Consider the following 8,029-nt stretch of genomic DNA (forward strand, 5'->3'; position numbering starts at 1 on the left):
TTTTTTTAAGGTACTGATATACATCACTATATTTTTCACATCAAAGTTGCTGTATTACAAAACAGAATTGTTTGATCTATAAATTGCCAGTTATGTGATATAAAATTGACAATTGGTCATAATACTATATCATACATGTGATAGTTCAGTTTCGTGTCAACTTTCTGATCCCAGATTTTCAGTAATTTGGCAGTTGAGACCTTCCGCTTGATGTATGAGAAGTACAGGGAAACTAGCTGGTTCATACTGTTTACAATACTGGTAAAGGACAGAGATAAGCTCAGGGATTCTAAACTCAGTTCAAGTGCCACACAAAATGCCTTCGAATTTCTGCTTGAGCCATAAGATAAAACCTCATCTCTTTTAATCACAGAAACCCAGAGTCTTATCATGAGTTGCTGAATTACAATTTTAATTGAATGGTGTGTGTGATAGGTTTTTCTGTGCCAACATGGCACCTATCAGGAAATATGGGTGGAGTTTAGCCTGCCAATCAGGTTGTAGCTTGATGATCACAAATGGAGGGAGGTCCCACCTAGATAAATAGCTCCCTGGAGGTGGGCCTCTCTCTGCCTTCACCTTCCTATGGACGAATCATGCTGAGACCTGTGGGACCCCTGGAGATGCTTCCACCATCACTGGAGCCACAAGAGTTTGCACTCACTGGCCTGTGATCTTCCTGCATTTTGTGTCATTGTTTGTGGCTATGAGTCTGAAGAGGGATTTATGGGCTAGTATCAGACTTATGGATTTGAGTTGGACTGAGCTGGGATGTTTTCCTGATATAGAATTGCTTCTTGATATAGAACTCTTTCTTACACATATATGTGTAAGAATTTGTTTCTCTAGTCAACTCAGCCTAACACAGTGTGTGATGTTAAATGTGGGACATTGATAGGGAAGATATGGAACCCTAACATTTGATTGGGAACATATAGGCAGATAATCATGAATATGCAGAAATTGAATCCCTAAATTCCTTTGACTCATGCCATCTAAGAATGCCACCTTTCTCATCTGAAGAGATTACATCATTATCCATAAAGCTACTGTCCCCAAAAACAATACTTAAGATTACCCCAAATGTATATGTTAACATGCCACCTGGTACTGTATTTGGAGCATGGCATGAGGGCAATACCTTAAGAGATATTGCTGAGAATTCCTAGGAAACACCCTTATCATCCATATTCCTTTTCAATTTATAACTAAATTTCAGTCTCAGGGAGTCTTAGAAGGTGACTACAGAAGATGACTCAGAAGGATGTGCTGTAGCCTCCTAAAGAAGTATTGCATTTTCTAATATGTACAGACAGAAACCTGAAAAATATGTGTAAGAATCCTGTTAAGGATGTGGGATAATGGTGCAACAAACGTAAGGGTGAGCCAGTTGGAGTTTGTTGGTATGAGCCCATTAAATAGATTCTGGGGGTATGTGGGGGGTCACTCTACTTTAATGTACAGTGATGGTTTTCAAAATCCATTTAGTAAATAAATAAAAGACATAAAATTTGCTTACTTGGCGAATCTTAATTGCAAAATTTCTTCTTCTTTCAAAACTTATTTCCTTCAGCATTTGCTGCCTTTTCAGCCACGATCTCCAAGTATACCCATCCATTAAATCTTCTGAACTCAGAATCAGCCAGTAGTTCTTTCACAATAGTTATTTACCTCTCCTGCTTGGGAATTTGTGAATGATGGAAGTCAGCTGGATCAGCAACAATGGTTCCAATCTGGAAATTCTTGGGGAAGCCATTTTCATAACTTTTCCTGTAAAACCATTTGGGGTCCATGCTCTCATCTTCCGGACATTGAGGTCATTTTTTAGATTAGCTGTCAATTCTGGAGCTTTCGTGCCAAACCAATCAATGCCTGCTGCTTTTTGTTGCTCTTCCCACCATCACCCCTTTTTTATAAGTTGAAATTTCGATTCTCTATAAGGTGAGACACTAGTTTTCAAAATCAGGAGTAATTATGCTTTTCTGCAGAAGTTCATTTTTTGTTTTCTCCTTAATCTGTGTGAGAGTTTTCTATTTTGATTGTGGTCTTTATGCATTTAAATTTATATATATACCACTGAGCTGCTTAACATTCAGACCTGGGTTTATGTTGCTGCCCATCAACTTCAGAAGTTTAGAATTTGTACTGTTCAGTAAGTCTTCATCACTGGTCTCATTGACTGCACTTCCACCATCATCTGATAGCTCTTCACTTTTTTTCATTATTTCCCTCTTCTTTTTCTTCCCGTGTGACAGCCTCACTAGCCTTGTCTTCTTCTTCTAAGTGAAAACTGTTTTTAAGCACTCGATCCAGCAGTTGTGTCAATCACATACAAAGCAGTTTCACTTGACACTTTTCCTAAGTCTTCACTCACTGATTCCTTTTGATCATTATTTCCAACAAAATATGTGATGTCTTGTTCATTCTCATCATTCTCAGACTGCTGACTTTCATCACTGCTGCGGGCTAATAAAAGAGAATCATCTTTATCCTAAGATGTGTTGAGCACAGACTTATACAATTTGTTTATAAGGTTCAAATTATATATATGAAAAAAATATATATATATTGCTTTGATCTTGGGGGTACTCTTTATCAACTGAACCACCAAACTGTGTCAAGTCATTTGTTTTTGCAGGATTCTCTCTTTTTGCATTCCGTCCATTTACACAATTGTCTATGTCTGAGCTAATGGTTTCATGACAGCTTGTAAGTTAGAATTTGAGGATTCAGAGAAACTACCTGATGAAAGCTAGTGTCATGCAACTCACAAACTGTGTTAGTCTGGGTAGACTAGGGAAACAAATCCATGGACACACAGATGGGTATAAGAGATTTATATACAAGAGGAATTGAACATTGAGAAAACATCTCAAGCCAGTCCAGTCCAAGGCCATAAGTCTGATATTAACCCATATGTCCGATATCAATCTATAAAGTCCTCTTGAGACTCACAAAACACATGCAATGATGCCAAATTCAGAATGATCACAGGCCAGTGGCTGTAAACTCAGTAGTGGCAGAAGCATCTCAGCATTGGCAGGGGTCTCCATGTGGCCATTCCAGTTCCCAGGCTGCATCAGGGTAGGTCCATTTAACATCTCCTCGGGGATGCCTTACAGAAAGTCTGCCTTGTCAGTAGAGATTCTCCAAAGAAGTGAACTGAGAGAGATAGTGTCTCTCACCTCAAAGAAGGAATTGCCAGATTTCCCAGAATTCTAAGGAGAAGGCCATGCCCACACAGAAGTCTCATTGGCTATCTCCAGATTGACAGCCTGGACTCCACCCCTACACTCTTAATCCTTAAATTGACACCAGATTAGGTGACTAACACAGAGACTCTTCAATGAGGAACTTTTATCATCCATAAATTTTCCTTCATTTTTAATTTCTCTGGTCTCATCAGCTAAACCTTTACAATTCTGCTTTACATTTCCTGGTGCAATATTACTAGCTTCCTCTTCAGTTTGTGCCTGTAATTTTCTGTGCCCACCCCTGGTGGTTCTTCTGACTGCAATGTCCAAAAACGAAGAAATGATTGAGCATAATGACCCAGGATCAGAAATATCTTCTGCGTGTGATTCTTGACTTGAATCTGTGAGTAATTTAGCCTCCCCTCTTTTGGTTCTTGTTTTTGTTCCTGTGGAAGGCACACATGCAGAAATACCTGAAACATGAACTTCGGCTTCAGAGACTTCTTCAGTATGAGATTCATTTATTGGAGTTGTTTTCACCTTTTTCCTTGCACTGGATGCTGGAGTGAATGGAATTATGTTCTGCCTTTCCCTAGTTAACTTTACAATTGGATCTTGGAGCTCAGATAGAGAAGGAACAATTTGATTCTGCTTCAGATATATCTCTATCAATAGATGGTTCAGTCATCTCTGGTTTCATCACTTTCAGTTCTGATTTTCTTCCTTTTGGACTCTGTTCCACACAGCCTGTGACTCAATGGTACGTTGGTCATCAAACTGAGGTCCTTCATGCTTTCCGAATGCTATTTAATTCCACTAGCCGCAGAATTCTTCTGTGAGGATATTTGAACTGACATGTTGCGATAGGTAGGTTTTTTGTGCCAAGCTGGTCAATAGGAACATGTCCCAGTTTGAGTGGAGGGCAAAGCGATAAATGGCTTAGCAAGCCCCGCCTCTTTCTCTTGCTCTCTGGTGATTGGGCCAGTGTGTGGCTGCCTCAACTAGTTCTCTGCTTCAGCAGGTGAGCTACACTACCTGTGGGACATCCAACCCATGGATTGTGTGGCTAGAGCTTGATGTACCTTCAAGACCTGCTTTGCCATGCTGCTGGTGTATACATCACTTGAGCTTGGGACTGTTGAATCCTGTTGACTGGCTGACTGTTGGTGACCTGCTCTGCTGTTTGATGTCTGTGGGTGACGGCCTGCATTGCTCTACAGAAGACTAAGCTGCTTGCTTCCTTGACCTTGGTCCCAGCAGCCCTTGTGAGTTGAAGGGTTTCCAGTATATTAATTGTTCTGTGGAAGTGAATTGAACTGAGCCCTCTGTACTGCTGGGTGGACTAATTAGCTGTTATATTCCTTCATGCTGTATATACCTATCTATCTATATCTATATCTGTACCATCTATATCTCTATATATAAAATCATAAATATCCTGGTTTTGTTTCTCTAGAGAACCCTGTCTAACACAATTGGTAACAGGACTGGGGTACTGGAGAAACAAATCATAAAGATGGAGAGTGGATCCTTGTATGACCTCTGCCTCATGATAGTTTTTCTTTTTTGGGTAGCTGGAGGTCAGATATGTCCATGCAGTTTACTGGGCTGTTTCCTGCAAATAATTTGGGAAGTTAAAGTTTTGATTATTTTGTTTGGTTTTAGTTTCTGGTTATTTCTGTGTGACATGGTAAAAATGAATGTTGTTAATGTTTATTTTGAGCTCTGGGTTAGAAATTACCTTCGAATGTCTCACAAACAATACTGCTTAAGGAAAATGGCTGACAGAATGTCAGAATGGCTCACAGAAAGCCTGCAACTGGCTTGATGCTCTCAGAGACCTAATCCCGTATTTTTTGTAATCAATAGAATAGTTTAGATAAGGATTTAGATAAGTTTGATAAGGATTGAACTTGACTGCTTTGTTCACTTATAAATGTTATGTTTAAATGAGGATGGCACACATTGAATTATATGCATTTTAGGTTTATCCTGTTAGATACAGATATGATTTTATTATTGTTTGTTTGAAAATTATATAGGACTAAAGAGCTATGTGAAAGTGTCAAATTGACAAGGGGTAGTCTGTGGTGGTTACAAAGCCTGGTGTCAATTAGAGAGGATTAAGAGTGAAGGGGTGGAGTCTGGCCTGTCAATCAAGATAAAACCAATGAGGCCTCTCCATGGGTAAGGCCTTTTCCTGAGAATTCTGGGAATTCCTGGATTTCCTCCTTGGAGGGGGTAGATAGACTCTCTCTCTTGGCTCACTTCCTTGGAGACTCTCTACTGACCAGGCTGATGGCCTGTAAGACATCCCTGAGGAGAAGCCACATGGGTCTACCCTGATGCAGACAGAACCCAGGACTTGGAGAAGCCACGTGTGACCCCTGTCAGCACTGAGATGCTTACAATGCCACTGGATCTACAAGACTTACCACCCACTGGTCCGTGATCTTACTACATGTGGCTGTGGCATCATTGCATGTGTGTCATGAGTCTGAAGAGGACTTTATAGATTGGTGTCAAACATATAGGCTAATATCTGACTTATGGACTTAATCTGGACTGGGCTGGGGTGTTTTCTTAATATTCAATTGCTCTTGTATATAAACCTCTTCTTATATACATATGAGTGTCTATGAATTTGTTTCTACCCAGACTAACACACATGGCTTGAAATATATGAAACACTACAAATGTCTGTACCATCCTTGCACAGGGAGCATGCAAACTTTCTGTGTATCATTCCAATTTTAATATATGTGCTGCCAAAGCAAACACTCATGAAGTAGGTTTTTAATGTAATGTTTCACCTTAAGAGATTTTGAGAGGATCTAGTATATTTGGTTACTCCTAAGTAGCATGGATTTTGAAATAACCTGCACTGAATCAAGTTGTAGAACCAGATCTACTGTAGAAAAATGTATCTAAAGTCTAAGGGAAATGGGCATATTAGAGTGGAATTATCAGGTTCAACCCATACCATAGGTGGAGTTCCCAAGGACACACTTTGTGTTTGACCAGGTAGACTAGAGAAACAAATTCATAGACACTCAGATGTGTATAAGAAAGAGCTTTATATAAAGAGAAATTGTTCATTAAGAAACCATCCCAGCCCAGTTCAAACCAACTCCATAAGTCTGATATTAGTCCATATGTCCAACACTAATCTATAAAGTCCTCTTCAGACTCATGAAACACATGCAATGGCACTGAATGCAGGAAGTTCACAGGCCAGTTGGTGGAAAGTCTTGTGGATCCAGTGGCATTGTGAGCATCTCAGTGATGGCAGGGTCTCCACATGGCCCCTTCAGTTCAGGGCACTAGTGTAGTTCCATGTATCTTGTCAGCTGCAATGTCTCACAGGGAGTGAGCCAAGACAGAGAGTGTCTCTCACCTCCAAGGAAGAAGACAGGAGTTCCCAGAATTCTTAGGAGAAGGCCCTGCCCACAGAGAGGCTTCATTGGCTAAGACCTGATTGACAGGCCAGACTCCACCTCTTCATTCTTAATCCACTCAAATTGGCAAAAGATTTATATAACTACCACACACTGATTACCACCCCAGTGAGGAACAAGCCTGGGAAGATAGCTCCAGCATCTCTGAAGACTGCTAGGATTGCAACTTTAGATAGCAAGGTTTGTCAGTGAGGATTTCCCCAATTGAACTAAGACACCTAACTACCATTGGGCTAATTGAGTTCCAGAGTTGTGGGGACCAATTGACATCCCTTAATCAATAGAAATAAGGTGGGGATGAATACCAAATAGATAGCACAGTCGGAGAGTCAGAAGAATCTAATTTGTATAGACATATGGCATTGGTAAATCAAGCACACTGTCCCTAAGAGTGAAATAGATGGTTAGTTTACTAAAGATTTACTTTACTTTATATAAGCAGAATTCCAGCTCAGGAAGATGACAGTGACCCCATGTATATGGTCTCCACTCCTATCATAGTACTCTATTTCTCACAGTTGACAACAATGGCCCTGTGGGGAGTTCTTTCTGAGCTGTTGACTAAGGAGAAGAAAACCCTAGCTGGATTTAAAGATATGAAAGTGCCACTTGAAAGTAGACAGCTGCAACATTACAACTCTGTTCTTGGACCACCCTGAGTTTACCTGGTGGCGAATCTTACCTGCTGGTGAATTTTACCTGCTGGTGAATTTTGCTCAGAAGCAGAATAGCCAGATGTGTGACTATATATGCATGGGCTGGGGCCATGGTTTAACTGTTTGGTCAGCCTCTGCAGGGGAGGAATTTAGCAATCAAGTTGGATTAGGATGACATGTTCTGTTTAAACCAATCATTCTCTTTCCCTAAGCACTACAGTGGTTGCCCAATAATCTCATGAACAAGTGGACAACGTAGTTATGCATGAGCTTAGCAAAATGCATGACTACTCACCAAGGCCAACTTGGCTACTGCCATTGCTGAAAGTCCAACATGCCAGCAACAGAAACCAAGTACACTACATGGGGTCATTCCTCAAGAAAAATCAGTCAACTGGTAGCATGTGTATTCCTGGGATCACTTACATTACAGAAAGGTCAACATTATGTTTTTATTAGAACAGAAAGAGATGTGCCTCACTTGTGCACGATGTTTCCGCCCAAATATCATTTGTCAATGTGCAGAGTACCTTATCCTCCAGTATGATACACCTAAAAAGACAGATTTGTATGTCCTTGTAGCAGCCCATGGTATTTTCAATATTCTTCTCCAACACCATAATTCAAAGGCTTCCTTGGTCTTCCTTATTCAATGTTCACCTTTCACGTGGATAAGAGACAAATGAAAACACCATGCTTTGGGTCAAGTGCACCTTAGTCC

At 40.4% G+C, this 8,029-nt stretch overlaps 1 non-coding gene and 1 pseudogene across 1 annotated transcript; both read right to left on the minus strand.

Annotated features, from left to right (window-relative positions):
* Positions 1 to 1,529: 1,529 nt before the first annotated feature.
* On the minus strand, positions 1,530 to 7,420 carry LOC101643837 (annotated as a pseudogene).
* Positions 5,871 to 5,975, minus strand: LOC115871764. Its single transcript, XR_004047467.1, has one exon. It is a non-coding gene; the product is annotated as a U6 spliceosomal RNA (small nuclear RNA).
* Positions 7,421 to 8,029: the final 609 nt, after the last annotated feature.

Source organism: Echinops telfairi, unplaced genomic scaffold (assembly GCF_000313985.2).
Source record: "Echinops telfairi isolate 266 unplaced genomic scaffold, ASM31398v2 ScPeMD7_7401;HRSCAF=8416, whole genome shotgun sequence".
NCBI classification, from domain to species: Eukaryota; Metazoa; Chordata; class Mammalia; order Afrosoricida; family Tenrecidae; genus Echinops; species Echinops telfairi.